This window comes from Pan paniscus, chromosome 15, assembly GCF_029289425.2.
Source record: "Pan paniscus chromosome 15, NHGRI_mPanPan1-v2.0_pri, whole genome shotgun sequence".
Classification (NCBI taxonomy): Eukaryota; Metazoa; Chordata; class Mammalia; order Primates; family Hominidae; genus Pan; species Pan paniscus.
The window spans coordinates 27,096,550-27,118,492 of record NC_073264.2 but is presented as its reverse complement, the minus strand read 5'-3'; the positions used below and the strand labels follow the sequence as shown (position 1 = coordinate 27,118,492).

Sequence of the window (21,943 nt, the reverse complement as noted above, 5' to 3'; positions counted from 1 at the left end):
TCTGCTAAACAGTATTCATGAAAAACTGCAACTAATACTATACTTAACTATGCAAGACAATGTTTTCTTTTAGATCATAAACAAGGCCAGAATGTCTATTATTAACACACAGAAGGTTCTAGCCCATGTATTCAGGTAAGAAAAAGCAATTAAAGTCACAGACATTTGAAAAGAAGAAGCGAAACAGTTTGTATTCAAAGGTGATATACTGTTACATATAGAAAATTCTAAGATATGTACCAAAAACACAATTGAACTAATAAATGATTTTAAAAATCAAAGGATAAAAGATCAATGTAAAAGTCACTTCTATTTGTAAATACTAGCAACAAAAAATTTGCATGTAAAACTAAGAAAGTTGTTTATTCATAATATAAAAATAACAAAACATTTAAGAATAAATATAACAAAAGAAATACAAGACCTGTACATGGTAAACTACAAAACTTTGGAAGACACATTAAGAAAGATCAGTGGAGAAAAATTCCATACTGACAGACTGGAAGACTCCATATTATTAAGATGGCAGTTCTCCTCAAATTTATCTATAGATTGAACATGAAAGACTTAGTATAGTTAAAACAATTTTTAGAATGAACAGCATAGGATAACTTATACCATTCCATTTCAAAACAAACTCTAAATCTATAGTAATCAAAACAATGTGGTATTTGCTTAAGGATAGGCAGGAGAAGAAAACCCTCAAGTTTATAATCAGTTGATTTTTGACAGAGGTGCAAAGACAATTCAATGATGAAAGGAGAGTTTATTCAACAAATGGTGCTAGAACAATTGAATATTCATCTGCAAAAATGAACTCACATCTTTACCTCACGTCCTACATAAAAATCAGCTAAAAATGTGAAAATGTGTTATAGACCTAAGTGTTAAGAGCTTAAATTATAAAACTTTCAGAGAAATCATACGAAAAAAATATCAGTGATCTTGGGTTTGGCAAATGTTTCTTAGATAAGACACACAGAGCACATTTCATGAAATAAAAAAGTAACAAATTAGACTTCATAAAAAAGAAAACTTTTGGTGACGTTGTTAAAAATAAAATAACAAGCCACGAACAGGAAGAAAATACTTGCAAATCATATATCTGATTAAGGATTTAATCATAAATATTTACAGAACACTTATAGCCCATTAATAAGAAGACAATCCAATTGAAAATTGGCAAAATTTTTTATCAAAGGAAATATTAAAAAGCCAATAATCTCATTAAAATATGCTCAATGTCATCAGTCATTAGAGAAATGTAAATTAAAATTTCAGTGAGCTACACAGTCACTAGAATGGCTATAATCAAAAAGCCTGATAATACCAATCATTGGTAGGAATATGAAGAAACATTAAAGTGGAATGAAATATGGTATACACATTGTAGAAGACAGCTTGTAAATTTCATAAGTTAAACACAAAACTATCCTATGATCCATTGTATTAGGCCATTCTTGCATTGCTTTAAGAAAATACCTGAGACTGAATAATTTATAGAGAAAAGAGGCTTAATTGGCTCATGGTTCTGTAGGCTTTATAGGAAACATGATGCTGACCATCTGTTTGGCTTCTAGGGAGGCCTCAGGAAGCTTACAATAATGGTGGAAGTCAATGGCAGAGCAGACATGTTGTATGATCAGAACAGGAACAAGAGAGAACAAGGAGGGAGGTACCAGATACTTTTAAACAACCAGATCTCAAGAGAACTCACTCACTATCGTAAGAACAGCACCAGAAGGATGGTGCTAGACTGTTATTGAGAAATCTACCCCCATCATTTAATCACCTCACACCAGGCCCCATCTCCAACATTAAGGATTACAATTGAACACGAAATTTGGGGAGACACAGATTCAAACCATATCACCCATCAATTCCATGCATCAGTATCTACCCAAAGAAAGTGACAACTTTTGTCCAAGACTTGAATGTGAACAATAACTTCATTCTTCATAATAATAAACTAGAAACACTTAAATGCCTGTCAAAGTGTATAAATGCAGTGTGGTATATTCTTACAATGGAATACTATTCTGTAATACAAAAGAATGGACTACTGAAACATGGATGAACCTCAAAACATTATGCTAAGTGAAAGAAGCCAGACACAAAAGACCACATATTATATAATTATGTTTACATGGAATTTCCAGAAAAGGCAAACTATGGAGAAGGAAAGCAGACCAGTGCTTGCCTAAGCCTGGGGGTGATCAGGTGAATTGACAACAGACAGAGGTAAAGGAACACTATGGTGTCATGAAACTGGAAGCTAGCTTAACTGTATCATTTCAAATGATCTTTAGCTTTCTTAGGAATAACATCTTCAATTAATGCTTGAGAGTTCATGTTTTTTTTTTTCTTTCCTGTACTCTGTATGTTTAACATTTTCACTTTTTTTTTTTTTAAACAGAGGTATTTAGTTTTGGGTGCAGGCAACAGATTCATTTTAATTCATGTCACCACCAATTGTTCTGTCAATCCATGGTCCAACAAAAATTAACAATAAGACTGATTCTGATAGTTGATTAACTGGTCTCTCCTTAGTGAGCAAGGCAGCCATCAACAGCAGAGCCACTTTAGAGTCTCCTGGGAAAGTGTGAACTAATATGAAATTGTGGTGATGGTTGCACAATTGTTCAAATATACTAAAAATAATTAAATTTGTACAATTACAATAGTTGTATTTTATGTACACATACCTCAAAAAAGCAGTTTAAAAAATGAAATAGGGGGTGGAGCCAAGATGGCCGAATAGGAACAGCTCCGGTCTACAGCTCCCAGCGTGAGCGATGCAGAAGACAGGTGTTTTCTGCACTTCCATCTGAGGTACCAGGTTCATCTCACTAGGGAGTGCCAGACAGAGGGTGCAGGACAATGGGTGCAGCGCACCGTGCAGGAGCCAAAGCAGGGTGAGGCATTGCCTCACTCTGGAAGTGCAAGGGGTCAGGGAGTTCCCTTTCCTGGTCAAAGAAAGGGGTGACAGATGGCACCTGGAAAATCGGGTCACTCCCACCCTAATACTGCGCTTTTCCGATGGGCTTAAGCGCACCAGGAGATTATATCCCACACCTGGCTCAGAGACTCCTACGCCCATGGAGTCTCCCTGACTGCTAGCCCAGCAGTCTGAGATCAAACTGCAAGGTGGCAGCCAGGCTGGGGGAGGGGCACCTGCCATTGCCTAGGCTTGCTTAGGTAAACAAAGCAGGCAGGAAGCTTGAACTGGGTGGAGCCCACCACAGCTCAAGGAGGCCTGCCTGCCTCTGTAGGCTCCACCTCTGGGGGCAGGGCACAGACAAACAAAAAGACAGCAGTAACCTCTGCAGACTTAAATGTTCCTGTCTGACAGCTTTGAAGAGAGCAGTGGTTCTCCCAGCACGCAGCTGGAGATCTGAGAACGGGCAGACTGCCTCCTCAAGTGGGTCCCTGACCCCTGACCCCCGAGCAGCCTAACTGGGAGGCACCCCCCAGTAGGGACAGACTGACACCTCACACGGCCGCGTACTCCTCTGAGACAAAACTTCCAGAGGAACAATCAGATAGCAGCATTCGCGGTTCACGAAAATCTGCTGTTCTGCAGCCTCTGCTGCTGGTACCCAGGAAAACAGGGTCTGGAGTGGACCTCTAGCAAACTCCAACAGAACTGCAGCTGAGGGTCCTATCTGTTAGAAGGAAAACTAACAAACAGAAAGGACATCCACACCAAAAACCCATCTGTGCATCACCATCATCAAAGACCAAAAGTAGATAAAACCACAAAGATGGGGAAAAAACAGAGCAGAAAAACTGGAAACTCTAAAAAGCAGAGCACCTCTCCTCCTCTAAAGGAACGCAGTTCCTCACCAGCAACGGAACAAAGCTGGACAGAGAATGACTTTGACGAGTTGAGAGAAGAAGGCTTCAGATGATCAAACTACTCCGAGCTACAGGAAGAAATTCAAACCAAAGGCAAATAAGTTGAAAACTTTGAAAAAAAGTTAGACGAATGTATAACTAGAATAACCAATACAGAGAAGTGCTTAAAGGAGCTGATGGAGCTGAAAGCCAAGGCTCGAGAACTACGTGAAGAATGCACAAGCCTCAGGAGCTGATGCGATCAACTGGAAGAAAGGGTATCAGTGATGGAAGACGAAATGAATGAAATGAAGCGAGAAGGGAAGTTTAGAGAAAAAAGAATGAAAAGAAATGAACAAAGCCTCCAAGAAATATGGGACTATGTGAAAAGACTAAATCTACGTCTGGTTGGTGTACCTGAAAGTGATGGGGAGAATGGGACCAAGTTGGAAAACACTCTGCAGGATATTATCCAGGAGAACTTCCCCAATCTAGCAAGGCAGGCCAACATCCAGATTCAGGAAATACAGAGAACGCCACAAAGATACTCCTCGAGAAGAGCAACTCCAAGACACATAATTGTCAGATGCACCAAAGTTGAAATGAAGGAAAAAATGTAAAGGGCAGCCAGAGAGAAAGGTCAGGTTAACCACAAAAGGAAGCCCATCAGACTAACAGCGGATCTCTCTGCAGAAACTCTACAAGCCAGAAGAGAGTGGGGGCCAATATTCAACATTCTTAAAGAAAAGAATTTTCAACCCAGAATTTCATATCCAGCCAAACTAAGCTTCATAAGTAAAGGAGAAATAAAATTCTTTACAGACAAGCAAATGCTGAGAGATATTGTCACCACCAGGCCTGCCCTAAAAGAGCTCCTTAAGGAAGCAGTAAACATGGAAAGGAACAACCGGTACTAGCCACTGCAAAATCATGCCAAATTGTAAAGACCATTGAGGCTAGGAAGAAACTGCATCAACTAACGAGCAAAATAACCAGCTAACATCATAATGACAGGATCAAATTCACACATAACGTTATTAACTTTAAATGTAAATGGACTAAATGCTCCAATTAAAAGACACAGACTGGCAAATTGGATAAAGAGTCAAGACCCATCAGTGTGCTGTCTTCCGGAAACCCATCTCACGTGCAGAGACACACATAGGCTCAAAATAAAAGGATGGAGGAAGATCTACCAAGCAAATGGAAAACAAAAAAAGGCAGGGGTTGCAATCCTAGTCTCTGATAAAACAGACTTTAAGCCAACAAAGATCAAAAGAGACAAAGAAGGCCATCACATAATGGTAAAGGTATCAATTCAACAAGAAGAGCTAACTGTCCTAAATATATATGCACCCAATACAGGAGCACCCAGATGCATAAAGCAGGTCCTGAGTGACCTATAAAGAGACTTAGACTCCCACACAATAATAGTGGGATACTTTAACACCCCACTGTCAACATTGGACAGATCAATGAGACAGAAAGTTAACAAGGATATCCAGGAATTGAACTCAGCTCTGCAGCAAGCGGACCTAATAGACATCTACAGAACTCTCCACCCCAAATCAACAGAATATACATTTCTTTCAGCACCACACCACACCTATTCCAAAATTGACCACATAGTTGGAAGTAAAGCTCTCCTCAGCAAATGTAAAAGAACAGAAATTATAACAAACTGTCTCTCAGACCACAGTGCAATCAAACTAGAACTCAGGATTAAGAAACTCACTCAAAACCGCTCAACTACATGGAAACTGAACAACCTGCTGCTGAATGACTACTGGGTACAAAACAAAATGAAGGCAGAAATAAAGATGTTCTTTGAAACCAATGAGAACAAAGACACAACATACCAGAATCTCTGGGACACATTCAAAGCAGTGTGTAGAGGGAAATTTATAGCACTAAATGCCCACATGAGAAAGCCGGAAAGATCCAAAATTGACACCCTAACATCACAATTAAAAGAACTAGAAAAGCAAGAGCAAACACAGTCAAAACTAGCAGAAGGCAAGAAATAACTAAAATCAGAGCAGAACTGAAGGAAATAGAGACACAAAAAACCCTTCAAAAAATTAATGAATCCAGGAGCTGGTTTTTTGAAAGGATCAATAAAATTGATAGACCACTAGCAAGACTAATAAAGGAGAAAAGAGAGAAGAATCAAATAGACGCAATAAAAAATGATAAAGGGGATATCACCACCAATCCCACAGAAATACAAACTACCATCAGAGAATATTACAAACACCTCTAGGCAAATAAACTAGAAAATCGAGAAGAAATGGATAAATTCCTCGACACATACACCCTCCCAAGACTAAACCAGGAAGAAGTTGAATCTCTGAATAGACCAATAACAGGATCTGAAATTGTGGCAATAATCAATAGTTTACCAACCAAAAAGAGTCCAGGACCAGATGGATTCACAGCCGAATTCTACCAGAGGTACAAGGAGGAACTGGTACCATTCCTTCTGAAACTATTCCAATCAATAGAAAAAGAAGGAATCCTCCCTAACTCATTTTATGAGGCCAGCATCATCCTGATACCAAAGCCGGGCAGAGACACAACCAAAAAAGATAATTTTAGACCAATATCCTTGATGAACATTGATGCAAAAATCCTCAATAAAATACTGGCAAACGGAATCCAGCAGCACATCAAAAAGCTTATCCACCATGATCAAGTGGGCTTCATCCCTGGGATTCAAGGCTGGTTCAATATATGCAAATTAATAAATGTAATCCAGCATATAAACAGAACCAAAGACAAAAACCACATGATTATCTCAATAGATGCAGAAAAGGCCTTTGACAAAATTCAACAACCCTTCATGCTAAAAACTCTCAATAAATTAGGTATTGATGAGACGTATCTCAAAATAATGAGCTATCTATGACAAACCCACAGCCAATATCATACTGAATGGGCAAAAACTGGAAGCATTCCCTTTGAAAACTGGCACAAGACAGGGATGCCCTCTCTCACCACTCCTATTCAACATAGTGTTGGAAGTTCTGGCCAGGGCAATTAGGCAGGAGAAGGAAATAAAGGGTATTCAATTAGGAAAAGAGGAAGTCAAATTGTCCTTGTTTGCAGATGACATGATTGTATATCTAGAAAACCCCATTGTCTCAGCCCAAAATCTCCTTAAGCTGATAAGCAACTTCAGCAAAGTCTCAGGATACAAAATCAATGTACAAAAATCACAAGCATTCTTATACACCAATAACAGACAGAGAGCCAAATCATGAGTGAACTCCCATTCACAATTGCTTCAAAGAGAATAAAATACCTAGGAATCCAACTTACAAGGGATGTGAAGGACCTCTTCAAGGAGAGCTATAAACCACTGCTCAACGAAATAAAAGAGGATACAAACAAATGGAAGAACATTCCATGCTCATGGGTAGGAAGAATCAATATCGTGAAAATGGCCATATTGCCCAAGGTAATTTATAGATTCAATGCCATCCCCATCAAGCTACCAATGACTTTCTTCACAGAATTGGAAAAAACTACTTTAAAGTTCATATGGAACCAAAAAAGAGCCTACATTGCCAAGTCAATCCTAAGCCATAAGAACAAAGCTGGAGGCATCATGCTACCTGACTTCAAACTATACTACAAGCCTACAGTAATCAAAACAGCATGGTACTGGTACCAAAACAGAGATATAGATCAATGGAACACAACAGAGCCCTCAGAAATAATGCTGCATATCTACAACTATCTGATCTTTGATAAACCTGAGAAAAACCAGCAATGGGGAAAGGATTCCCTATTTAATAAATGGTGCTGGGAAAACTGGCTAGCCATATGTAGAAAGCTGAAACTGGATCCCTTCCTTACACCCTATACAAAAATTAAATCAGGATGGATTAAAGACTTAAACGTTAGACCTAAAACCATAAAAACCCTAGAAGAAACCCTAGGCATTACCATTCAGGACATAGGCATGGGCAAGGACTTCATGTCTAAAACACCAAAAGCAATGGCAACAAAAGCCAGAATTGACAAATGGGATCTAATTAAACTAAAGAGCTTCTGCACAGCAAAAGAAACTACCATCAGAGTGAACAGGCAACCTACAAAATGGGAGAACATTTTTGCAACCTACTCGGCTGACAAAGAGCTAATATCCAGAATCTACAATGAACTCAAACAAATTTACAAGAAAAAAACAAACAACCCCACCAAAAAGTGGGTGAAGGACATGAACAGACACTTCTGAAAAGAAGACATTTATGCAGCCAAAAAACACATGAAAAAATGCTCACCATCACTGGCCATCAGAGAAATGCAAATCAAAACCACAATGAGATACCATCTCACATCAGTTAGAATGGCGATCATTAAAAAGTCAGGAAACAACAGGTGCTGGAGAGGATGTGGAGAAATAGGAACACTTTTACACTGTTGGTGGGACTGTAAACTAGCTCAACCATTGTGGAAGTCAGTGTGGGGATTCCTCAGGGATCTAGAACTAGAAATACTATTTGACCCAGCCATCCCATTACTGGGTATATACCCAAAGGACTACAAATCATGCTGCTATAAAGACACATGCACACGTATGTTTATTGTGGCACTATTCACAATAGCAGAGACTTGGAACCAACCCAAATGTCCAACAATGATAGACTGGATTAAGAAAATGTGGCACATATACACCATGGAATACTATGCAGCCATAAAAAATGATGAGTTCATGTCCTTTGTAGGGACACAGATGAAATTGGAAATCATCATTCTCAGTAAACTATCGCAAGAACAAAAAACCAAACACCGCATATTCTCACTCAGAGATGGGAATTGAACAATGAGAACACATGAACACAGGAAGGGGAACATCACACTCTGGGGACTGTTGTGGGGTGGGGGGCGGGGGAGGGATAGCTTTAGGAGATATACCTAATGCTAAATGACGAGTTAATGGGTGCAGCACACCAGCATGGCACATGTATACATATGCAACTAACCTGCACATTGTGCACATGTACCCTAAAACTTAAAGTATAATAATAATAAAATAAAATAAAAAAACACCCCCCCAAAAAAATAAAAATAAAAAATAAAAAATGAAATAGGTTTTCAAAAGATGACAACACTTCAGTATTCCCATTCATGATCAGAACATTTGAAATACAACTTTTGAAATTCACCCCAAAGGTTTAATACCTAAGTAGGCCCTACTTTGAGATATCTTGTTTAAAATATATTTTCTCACTTCTTGCTCTATGATGAGAGTTCAGTACCCACAAAAATAATGAAAACATATTTCTTATATTGTGATAAGTAATTGAATGATTCTTAAAAAATTAGTTTAAGCTGATCAGATATTTATTCTGCTCGATATTGCACATCTGTGAAGTTAAAAGTTAATTACTTTTTAAAAAAGTAATTGAGTCTAATACACAGGGTTTCAATATTTTCTTAGAAAATTATTTTTTCTTCATCTCTCAGAAAGATTTTATGGTAATGACACAAATAAAACGTGGAACAAAAATTTCTTTAATAATTTCATCTGAATAAATTTTCCAATTTCAACTGTGGTAGAACATCAGGTAAAATTGACCATCTTACCTATTTTTAAGTATACAGGTCAGTGGCATTAAGTATATTCATATTGCTGTGCTATATAAATCACCGTCAATCCACAGACACCTTTTCATCTTGCAAAACTGAAACTCTATGCCTATTAAATTCCATATCCCTTTTCCGCTAGCCCCTGACAACCACCTACTTACTATTTCTATGAGTTTGCTCTAAATACCTCATACAAATGAAATTTTCAGTATTTTTTCCTCATGTGATTGGTTTATTTTACTTAGCACAATGTCAAGGTTCATCCATGTTGTAACACATGTCAGAATTGCCTTCTTTTTTAGGGTTGAATAATATTCAATTGCATATATATATATATATATGCATAATTTTATCTATTAGTCAATGGTTTACATTTGACACTTTGGTTTTTTCCATCTTTTGACTATTATAAATAATATGCTATGGACATAAGTGTAAAAATCTCTTTTCCAGTCCTGACTTTCATTTTTGCTGACTATATACCCAGAAGTGGCATATCTGGATCATATGGTAATTCTATTTTTAACTTCTTGAGGAACTGCCATACTGTTTTCCACAGCAACTGCACCATTATATTCTCACCAACAGGGCCTGAGGATTCCAATTCCTCCACATCCTCACCACCTGATTTTGGAATTAAGTCTTTGCTTAGTTGGCATACCATTGATCATACTGTATGTACTTGATCTAATGGAATATAATTAACAGAATCCGTTACTCACAGTTAGAATGGTATATTAGGCTCACACTTCCTCCAAGTATCTCTTTGTGGTCAGCCATCTACCTGCTTAGAATCAGTATACTGAAGCAATATTTCGCCTAGAAAAATTTAAACTCCAAGTTAGATCAAACTAGAAAGACTTTTGAAGCAAACTAAAAACAAATTCAATACTTAATGTTTTAATCATGAACGACATCTTATCCCATATACAAATCAGAACCAAATTCATGCATTTAAAAAAATGGTTAAAGAAAAACTCTGAAGCATTTGAAATATGTTTCCAAAACAAATAGAAACTTTACTGTATCACTTGGTTCAAGTCTCTGAATGAAGGTAATATTGGCATTTGGAGTTCCTGCTGCAAAATTGCATATTCTGTGCCATTCAAGCCTAGAGCTCTATGAACTAGTGTGATTTCAGTTTTTTGCTGATTATAGAGCATTTCTATCTAATACCTGGGATTCTCAGTAAACATCCATTTTCTCTGGAAGCTAGTTTCCCTGTATCATTTCAATTGATCTTTAGCTTTCTTAGGAAGAACGTCTTCAATTAATTCTTGAGAGTTCATGTTTTTTTTTTTTTCTTTCCTGTGCTCTATTTAACATTTTCACTTTTTTTTAAACAGACGTATTTAGTTTTGGGTGCAGGCAACAGATTCATTTTAATTCATGTCACCACCAATTGTTCTGTCAATCCATGGTCCAACAAAAATTAACATTAAGACTGATTCTGATAGTTGATTAACAGGTCTCTCCTTAGCGAGCAAGGCAACCATCAAGAGCAGAGCCACTTTAGAGTCTCCTGGGAAAGTGTGAACATGACAGTAAACAGCCTACATCAAAGACATTTCAATTCCGCAACAAGCCTTTCTGTTTCGGGTAAGTGATATAAACCCAAACAAAACATTAATCAGAAGACCTATTTCATCTCCCTGGGGAATCTGACTAATTCTACTCTCTAAGTGTGATTTTGAACCAAGAAGAGAGTTCCTTTAAGGAGATATAGAGGCTGAGAGAAGCATCTTAAATTTAGTGTGGATTTCATGGTAATAAAAAGAGTCTTCCTGCAAGTTAATATTCTAACATTGTAAAATTTTAACTCCTTCTAATTAGGCTCATCAGCTTGGGGCCTCTATTTGTGTTTCATCTCTAGCTGGGTGGTTTCAGTTAACATAAACTTGAGAATGGTGGAGAATATGGCATTTACTGGTATTTACATTGTCTACGTAAGGACTGTTTGACCTGAGTGTAGAAGTTTGTTTATTCATTTGTTTTCCATTTGTATCTTAAAATATGAAATAAAAAGGAGAGACTAGCATAAAGTCTGGAAGTGGGACATACAAAGAGGACAATATTTATCTTCCAGAAGGAGAGGGCCACTGTTGTGGAAGTTTTTACCCACTCCATACTTTTGTTTGGAAATGTCATTGGTTTGTTAGAATATCCAAGGAAGCCACATTGAATTGACAGATAATGGTCCTTTGGTCTGTATTTTCATCCTTATGTTTATTCTTGTAGAAAACAATGAATTCAATTCACTCTGTGTCTCATCCTACATTTATTCCTCTGCTGTTGTTGCTGAATCTCAAAATCTTTATATACAACATGGGGCCTAAGAAGGATCTGAAGAGTTGTTATGATTTGGCCATATCCTTTCTTGACTCTCATACAAAAGGTGAGGAAAAAAGAATGTCGTTTAGAGTGGCTGTGTTTTTCCTGGACCATCTTGTACAAGAATCCAGTTCCTGCTGAAATTCTGACAACCCTTGAAAAAGCTAAAGGCTTTAACCCAAGTTAATTTTCTTGCTTTGCTAAGAATGATAATCTCGTCATAAATGGTATTTAAAATTTTAACATTTAAGCTAAAGTAGCACATAGGAGGTAGATTTTTTAAAAAGAATGAAATGTTATTATCTAACATTTTTTATAACTTGAAAGTGAATGAGCATATTTTGTTCTAAATCTTAAAACAAATTTAAATCTAATGTTGATCAAATATAGAAACATTAGTAAGTTGCCTTTGGAAATTGTGTGTTCACGGAAACACAATAATGAGAGGCGTCTTACAAGACCATGAGACCATCTTTTGCAAAGCTAATACATACTTTATTTTTATTTTTTAAAAAAATTTTTTTGGGAAGGTGAAACTTCATTTTCTCTCAATGATTGTATTGTCTTCCCTTATAACTGTGTTCATAATGAAGATGCTGGTTTCACCCTATGGCAGAGTCTTTTATTAAGGATATACTTCACCTAATGCTCTCTCTTTTTACAACCAAAGAAATGATCAAGAAACAAGCTAAATTACTTTTTGTTTGTTCTGTTGCAATGAAAAGAGCTTTAGGAAAGAAAAAAAATAATCTCTTCAATTTTTGCTTCCAAGGAAGGTAGACAGGCTCGATCCTCATGAACAACCTTTACTCCATCAGTGTGTTGTATATATCAGATATATTTTACTTAAATACTTTCAATACATGTGTGAATTAATATTTTTATTGCATTCTTAGTGATGAATCAAGATAGCATTTTTTTCCTTTATCTTGTTTATCTTTGGCATGCTAGGAAACTGACTACTGAAGTCTCATATATGACATTTTTCTTCTATGAACAATCTAAGCTTCTAAACATACAAACTTTGATGATGATTATTATTATTTTTACTTGCTGATCTCAAATAGATCCAGAAAGTGGTGATTCCTTGTATTCAGAGCTAGCCAGACCACTCCTTAGAATGTAGTGGTCAAATTTAATTTTCACAACTCAACATTTTTGATGAGGAGTTTTAAATAATTTAGTAAAAACCCAGGGGAAGATATAAAGGGTTTGTTAATTTTATTTGAAGAAAACATTGAGTAACCTGCATGTTTTAATTTGGCAAGTAGAGACCTAAGGTAGAATTAATTGTCTTTTTACCACTCCAAAACAACTGATCAAATATGTCTCTACCATGAGATATAATTCAGCTAAATCAATCATGTCATTGAATTTGGTTAATCAAAATAGTTAATCTGGTAACTCTACACAGATAATCCTAAAAGGGTTTAAAAAAGTGAAAAGAAGTAAAATTACTATTTATACTGAAAACAAAGTGTGGGAGATTAAGTTTACTGTAATAGTATGGGAGAATTAAACAGATTATTCAAGATTACACTAAGTATTGGGTCACACTTTCTTTTTATACTCATCTCTTAACACTATAAATCTTCACCTAATTTGACTTTAGACACATTTTTTTCTGCTATGATTTTCTTTCTAATTATTTCTGGAACCTCCTGGGGCATGTTTATAAATTCATACCCATTGCACTATGGATCCTAATCCTGCTCTCTGGCTCTGGACTCCTGGATCCTGTGAACTGTCTTGGCCACCATGAATTGATACACTGCAGGCTGCTTCTCTCTCCTGTATTGTTTTGTTCTAAACATGGGTCAGGCCTTAACTTTAATCCCCTGCAGACCACATTGAGGGGGTGGTAACATTTCATAAGACTTTTTTGTTTTTGTAGAATTCAACACATGAAAAGATAAGAACTACCAGAGAATAACATAAGGACTCCACATTGCCCTTTATTGTGTAAATATCCGACATTTCTCTCTGGTATTTGACTTCTAACTAAGAAGAGTTTCTCCCCAAGTCCCAGCAACAGTGGAGCATGTCCACTTCTAGCTCTGAACCTACCCAAATCCCAAGACTCAGGAAGATTTTTTTTGCCTCATCTCTGGCTAAGGTCACCACTACAGGTTATTGGGTTGATTGGTTCTCTAGATGTTTTAAAGTAGATATTTATCTCCATTTCTTTCTGGTGAAATCAAACCTTACCCACAGATTCTGTGACCTCAAAATAAATGAAACAATTGTCAGACGTCAGCATATACTCCCAAGTCTAGGTTGTTTAGACGTATATAATGCCAGACACTAATCCAAAATTGGATAGTGCCAAGGTCAGCACATTTCAAGATAGCTGTTACCCAGGTTCACTTTGCTTGTGAAAAAGAAAGAGTATTTATAGCAAAAAAGAAGAATGTTTCATCTGTTTGTTCAACCCCTTGATCAAAATCACATAAAACAGGTATTTATATAATCAACTCTTCCCATTACTGTTAAAAAAAGACAAAAATATTCATTATGGTATACTGCTATGTACACAGGTCTAGGAAAGGCTTAGTTTTGATAGACAGTCTTATAGTCTTAGCCCATACAAAAATAAAAAAAAAAGAAGTCCTAAGTAAATTATAGCATCAAGTGTTGCTGGCTCTTAGGAACGGGTATGTATTCGACTCTCATCTAATGTCATCTAAACTGCTTCTTTACATTTTTATGGGTGAATACAGACAGTAAGAGCAGGATATAAATTAATTTTCTTTAATATAAAATCAAAAGAAATATGAGTGTAACCATTTCAATATTTCAATGTTTCCTGAACAATTCTTTTTTTTGCCCCTTCTAAGCCACAGAAATAAGAAAAAATAGAACAGAATGAACAGTACTTAATTCAATAGCATTGGAAGCAAGTTATAAAATATGTTGCTATTGGAACAGTCTGTAGTGTTGATGAAAGTATATAGTAGTATGACATTTCTCTGTGGAACTTTGACAATATAAAAATTAGGTTTAAAGTGTCCATCTTTAAAACAGAAATTCTACTTGAAAATAATTTTAAACAGGTAATTAAACATATGAAAAGGATATATATGCAATTATATGCTGCAACTGACAGCCGTTTTTAACAGCCATATGGAAATTGAAGTAATCTAAATATCCAACAATAGAGCAAAGGCTCTATAGATTATGGTGCCTCCAGCTTTTAATGTTATATGTATTTTAAAATTATATTTTCACAAAAGATTAAATGTTGCCCTGTCTTCCACAATGGCTAAACTAATATACACTCAAAAACCTAAACAGAAATACCATTCAACACATCAATCCCATTGCTGGGTATATACCCAAAGGAATAGAAACTCACACCTGTAATCCCAGCACTTGAGGCCGAGGCGGGTGGATCACAGGGTCAAGAGATCAAGACCATCCTGGCCAACATGGTGAAACCCCGTCGCTACTAAAAATACAAAAATTAGCTGGGTGTGGTGGCACTTGCCTGTAGTCCCAGCAACTCAGGAGGCTGAGTCAGGAGAATCACTCGAACCTGGGAGGCAGAAGTTGCGTGACCCTAGGTTGCAGTGAGCTGAGATTGCGCCACTGCACTCCAGCCTGGTGACAGAGCAAGACTCTGTCTCAAAAAAAAAAATATTATTCTATTATAAAGACACGTGCATATGTGTGTTCATTACAGCACTAGTCACAATAGTAAAGACATGAAATAAATGTAAATGTCTATGAATGCTAGACTGGATAAAGAAAATGTGGTACCTATACACCATGGAATACTATGCAGCCATAAATAAGAACAAGATCATGTCCTTTGCAGGGAGATGGATGGAGCTGGAGGCGATTATCCTTAGCAAACTAATGCAGAAACAGAAAACCAAATACATGTTCCCACTTGTAAGTGGGAGCTAAATGATGGAAACACATAGACACATAGAGGGGAACAGCACACACTGGGGCCTTTCAGAGGGTGAAAGGTGGCAGGAGGGAGAGGATCAGGAAAAAATAACTAATGGGTACAAGGCTTAATATCTGGGTGATGAAATAATCTGTACAACAAGCCCCCATGACACAAGTTTACCTATGTAACAATCTTGTAAATGCACCCCTGAACTTAAAAGTTAAAAAGAGATTAGATGTCTTGAATAATGCTTACATAACACTATACATTGAAACACCAAATATAAAATTATGTAAGTGGATGGGTATGCTCAGAAAATTACAAAAACATAGTTAGAAGTAGCTATATCTGTATGGTAGAATTTGAGTTTTTTGTTTCTTCTTAGTAAATTTTTATATTTTGACAACAAACATGTATTATTAAGTTTTATGATCAGAAAAATTATTTAAAAATATCTTCTTGGGCCAGGCGCAGTGGCTCATGCCTGTAATCCCAGCACTTTGGGAGGCCGAGGCGGGCAGATCACAAGGTCAGGAGATGGAAACCATCCTGGCTAGAATGGCATGAATCCGGGAGGTGGAGCTTGCAGTGAACTGAGATCCCACCACTGCACTCCAGCCTGGGGGACAGAGCAAGACTCTGCCTCAAAAAAAATAAAGAATAAAAATAAATAAAAATAAAAATATCTTCTCTACTAAATGGAAGAGTAAGCAAGTAATTTTACCTGTGATAACATAAATATTATACATAAGGAATCCTGAAAAATTGTTTTTAAAACCTATGTCTGAATCGCAGGTAAGACAGGTGAGGTTAGAGACTACTACAAAGTTGAAAAATTTTGTGTAAAGATATGGAAAAAAGGCAGGCAGGAAATCTAAAACTAAATACAAAACAATAACAACACAAACACAAAATGATGAAAACTTCTATTAAATATAAACCTTCAAAAAGATGAACCTTTAATTCAGAGGAAAAAAAATTACAACTTCAAAGAAAATATTGAACTTTTCCTAGCAGCACAAAAGGTATTAATAGAAGTAAAAGAATATATATACAAAAGAAAACAAAATAGATTCAGAGGTGCATGTGCTGATTTGTTATATAGGTAAATTCACATAACATGGGTTTGTTGTATAGATTTATTTTTGCTATTAATATTATATAAAACATAAATATTTATGTTATATATAATACATACAATATTATATATTATATATACATAGATATTATATATATGTGTGTGCGTGTATACATATATACACCCATGTATACACACACATATATACTTTTTTTTTTTTGAGATGGAGTCTCGCTCTGTCACCCAGCCTGGAGTTCAGTAGTGTGATGTCGGCTCACTGCAACCTCTGCCTCTGTCTCCCAGATTCAAACGATTCTTGTGCCTAAGCCTCCAAGTAGCTGGGATTATAGGCACTGCCACCATGCCTGGCTAATTTTTGTATTTTTAGTAGATTCAGGTTTTGTTATGTTGCCCAGGCTGGTCTTAAACTCCTGACCTCACGGATCCACCCACCTTGGCCTCCCAAAGTGCTGGGATTACAGGCGTGAATCACTGTGAGTGGCCAAATTCAGGACTTATTATATTTATCTGGACTATTTTGATAGCCTCATAAATTATCTCTCTGCCTTCTGACTGCTCTCCTTTACACTGCCCCCAATCCATGTGCATACTTCTCAGTCTTCCATAATGGTAACAGACTGATCTTTCCAAAATGCAAGTTTGACCATGTAATGCACTTCAATGTCTTACCAACAGCTTTAGGGTAAAATCTGAATAATTCTGTGTTCTTTAAAACAATGACAACAAAAACTTCCTTGTCTGATCACCAGACAGAAAACTGTCTTATTTTCTAATTTTATCTTCTGCCATATCATCTTATAATACCAGATTAATTGTACATCCCCAAACATCATAGTCCTTCCCATTCTGCTGACTATATTTAAAATACTATAATTATTTTAAATAAATTTTAATAGATGACTCCCACAACTTTTAATTTGTAATCCCTTTATTTTTGTTAACTTTAAAACATGTAATTTTACTGTGATTACTTTGTTAGTTCATTGCTAGTGTTTTCAATTTCCAAATGTAGAAATGTTTAATTTCTAATATTAATTGTTGTTAATTCTTAATTTAATATCATTGTGATGTTCTGTATGTTACTGTGTCCTTAACATATGTAACATACATACATATACACACACTATACATATATACATACATATATACACATATATACATACATATATACATGTATACACATATATACACACACATATATGTATATATATACACACACATATATGTATATATATATACACACACACATATATATGTATGTGTGTATGTGTGTGTGTATATATATATATATATATATATAAAATGACCTGAATTAAAGAAGAAGCAGTGGAGTCGGAGGAAAGAGGACATATTTAAAAATCAGAGAGGAAGAGTCAATAATTTAGAAGTTGATTGAATATGGAAGGTAAGTGAGACAAAATAAACTGAAATTAATATTTGCTCTCTATCCCAGGTGACTGAAGATGGTGTATTAGTCAGCTTGGGCTGCCATACAAAAATACCAGATTGAGTGCCTTAAACAACAAAAATTTATTTCTCAGTTTTTGAGGCCAGGAGTTTAAGACCAAGGTTTTTTTCTGAGGCCAATTCTCTTGGTTTGTAGATGGCGCCACTTATACAATCACATGACCTCCTCTTTCTGCCCATGCAGGGAGAAAGAGACAGCAGGGTCTCTCATATCTCTTTTTGTAAGTGATTATCTCATATCACTATCATGAAAACCTTATCCTTTTGACTTCATGGAACCCAGTAGCATCTCAAAGGCTCCATCTCTAAATACCATCACCTTGAGCGTTTACGGCCTCAACATACAAATTAAGGGGAGACATGACTCTGTCCACAGCAGATGACAATGTGAAAACTGTACAGAGAAATGAAGGAGAAAGGCAAGTTCGCCCAGGAAGGATGGGGGAAAGATTGAAGAGTATAAGTTTAATTTTAGATATGATGATTAATTTCAAGTGCCTTTAGGATGCAGGTGAAGATTTCTGGCAGATCATTGGTTATGTATGTATAATGCTTTCAAAAGGGGGGGAATTGATTAGACAGTCACTTATTTATTGCTAATAAACCTATAGAGGAGTGGAGCATGTGAAAGAATGATAGCCACTGAGAGATCTCTTGGAAACACTGAAACATGGCCATATGGGAGTACAGAGTGAAGGAGACTGAGTATGGGTAGAAGGATGGGAAGAGAAACCGTAAACTCTGTGGGCATAGAAACAAGGGATGTGATTGTCATCATCCACAGAAGGGTCAAATAAAAATTCTACCCATTAAATATAGGCATTAGGATTTCATTGGGGAACTTGTTTTTGTGACAATGCCTCCATCTTGCACCAAGTTTCATTAGCTCTGCCTATTTCCCATTTGCTATGCCTAAGAACAAACCTGAATAATTAGCCTGCTACACTAGCTCTGGTGCTGCAGAGAAGGACCCTGTTTTGCTCTCATTAGTTAGCCCAGATAGTAGATTCCCAGGAGAAATCTGTACCTTCTCAGATGCCATCTGTGACCCATGCTTGGTTCTTGCTGACCCCGACCACCTTCTTGAGCAAGGCCTCTTGGATGCCTGCCCCCATTTCTCTGCATATATCCAATTGCCCAGTACTGCTCTGCTATGGCTGATGTGTCCAACTGTTCATGGAGATCCAAAGCCTCCTACTTGGATGCTTTATATGTTTGATGTATTTTGTTTTACGATCTGCTCCTTAATTCCTCTGCCCCCGATAGCTTTTGGAGAGCATTCTTTGAACAGGGACTCCTGATTTTTCAGAAGTGCTTTTCTAAGGAAATTGTTGCTAGTGTTTGCAAGTCCAACTTTACTTTTTTAAAAACCAAAAAGAGAAAAACAGATAAAAGAACCCACTTAAGTCCAGAGGAAGCATTCTGGGAAGAGACGCCGGCTGCCCTGTGACTGTGCATTTTAAACGGGCGCCTCTCCTCATGATGAGAATTACCTTGGCCCGGGCTGACCATTCCCAGTGGGCTCTTTCCACTTAAGCTTTTTATTAAAAAAGTAAATTGGGATTATTGTATTCCCTTACTTTACTTTGGAAGCAGAAATTTTAAATTAATTGTGGTCTAAACTGAGAGCAAACAGGTTCTGATAGCAGTCTGGTTGCCTCTTGTTTAGCCAGCAGAGAGTTCGGTTATTGCTGCTGGGAATGGCTTGGCTGAGATATTTTCAATTTACATTTTTTTTCTTCCCTCTAACGAAGGATTGAATTATGACTTACCAGAAAATCCCCGGTGTCATGGAGAGAGAGATATTGACTAACTTCCTCTAACTTGATTTGAGCTATTTGTTTGGAGCTGGGTTTTAAGTTGCAGGGGGTGGCATTTGGAAGTATTCTTGTATTCAGGGGAGCACTGTCTAGAAAATGTTTTCAGCTTCTTTCAGGAGTCATCACTTCAGCACAGTGGTAATGTTGTAAAAGATAAGAAAGGCATTTCTGTACAGATTGCTTGCGTGGCATTATTGCAACGTCCACACTGGTAGGATCAGTTGCTGCTGTTAGGTCAAGAACTTCCCTAGCCCTTTTGAACCTGACTCTGCCTTGGCAAGGGAAATCCCAAATGTCAGCCTCTCTAAGTAGCCACCACCTGCCAAGGGCTCAATCCCCAGTGGAAAGGACGGAATTGTAAACAGTCATCTCTGTGGTATAACAGTAGCTTTTTGGCTGCTATGGAGTGGGGATGGTAAAAATGTGGATGTTGCAAAACATAATTACTGGCCTGGAAATTTTCCTTCTGTGGGCAGATGGTATGATCAAGAGCAAAGACAGACATGTCCTTTCACAAACCAAGGGCGATGGTTACACAGTAGTCTTAGGTAGCAGCCACTATAATATACAGCTTTAAGTAAAAGTCAGTGATGTATCTTAAAAGTGCTTCCTTGAATCCAGACAGCTCAAGTGAAACACTTTTTGAGGACATTGGGCTCAAATCTCACTATAAACACACAGCATGAAACAGAGTAGATGTATCAGGTTTGCCTATGTCCTAAAACAACTGAATCCTAGACATCCCCATATTTCAGAGAAAGAGTTTAAAAAGAAAGAAAACAGCACCCAAATTGAGAGCAGAACTTGGGCATAATGACCTTGGAATAACATTTATTTTCTCCCTCCAGTTTTCTGAAAGCAGCTTTCAACTGCAAAAATATTTTTTGAAGTTGCCTATTAGAGAAATCTGTCCTGAAGCTTATATTACAGTTTCATTATTGCTGTAATGCCAACCGGTATATGGTATCTCAAGGTGCATGTTTGTTTATATCGATCTCATGTACAACTGCTACACTCCCCAGCCCTTATTCAAAAATAGAGCATTTTCCTGAGGATTAGATGAGACACGCTGTGGAGTGCAATTAATAATTTTTTTTCTAAATACAAAATGGTTTTTTTTTTCAAGCACTAAGCCAAGTAACACATGGAAAATAACTTTTTATGTTTTGTAGAAAACAGTTCCCATTTGGTAATGCACACTGCAAGTTGAAAGATGGCATTCTGGCTTTTCCAATTGCTTCAAAAAGACACCCTATTTCCTATTTATTGTTTCTGTTTGGCAAAGCTCAGATTCCTAAAAGAAGGAGGAAGATAATTTCCTAAAGAAATTGAATTTTCTTTCTGAATAATTAAGGCCTTCAGAGTCCAATATTTAGAAAAAATTTAACCACAAGCTTATAGAACAAGAAGATAAAGAAGAATTCTTTTAATCTCACAGAATTTAAGCCTAAAAGACAACTAAAAATTGTTTCTTTCCCCAAATTGTTTAGATTACATGGTACAGAAAACAGGTTTGCTCTTAGAATTTCCTCCTTATTTTGGTTGGACATATTGGTAGACAAAGATTACTTATGAGAAATAATGAGAGTCTGTTAATATTGGAAACTCAATAATTGGCAAACAAATGGCAAAGCATTGAAAATCACTGCTCCGTATGTCCCAAGACTAAGAATAAAACCAATGAAGGGGCAGTTGTTCTTGCTCTAGTCCTAAGTGAAAGAGGCACAAAGAAAAGTAGAAATGAGGGACACAAGTCAGCCATGTAACAAATGCCACACAAGTGATGCAACCTTGGGGCCAGGAAGTGCTGATAAGTATGTACCTGTGTCATACTGGTATCACTGAATAATTGCTGTCAAATACGTACATTTATAAAGATACCCATAATATTAG

The 21,943-nt window shown here is 36.8% G+C and overlaps 1 long non-coding RNA gene across 1 annotated transcript in view; it reads right to left on the bottom strand.

Annotated features, from left to right (window-relative positions):
* The window catches only part of LOC117975783 (uncharacterized), a 265,988-nt gene that overhangs the window by 97,507 nt on the left and 146,538 nt on the right, over positions 1-21,943 (bottom strand). The window contains exon 2 of the long non-coding RNA XR_004666116.2: positions 10,158-10,254. This is a non-coding gene — a long non-coding RNA (uncharacterized LOC117975783). The remainder of the gene's footprint in view (positions 1-10,157; positions 10,255-21,943) is intronic.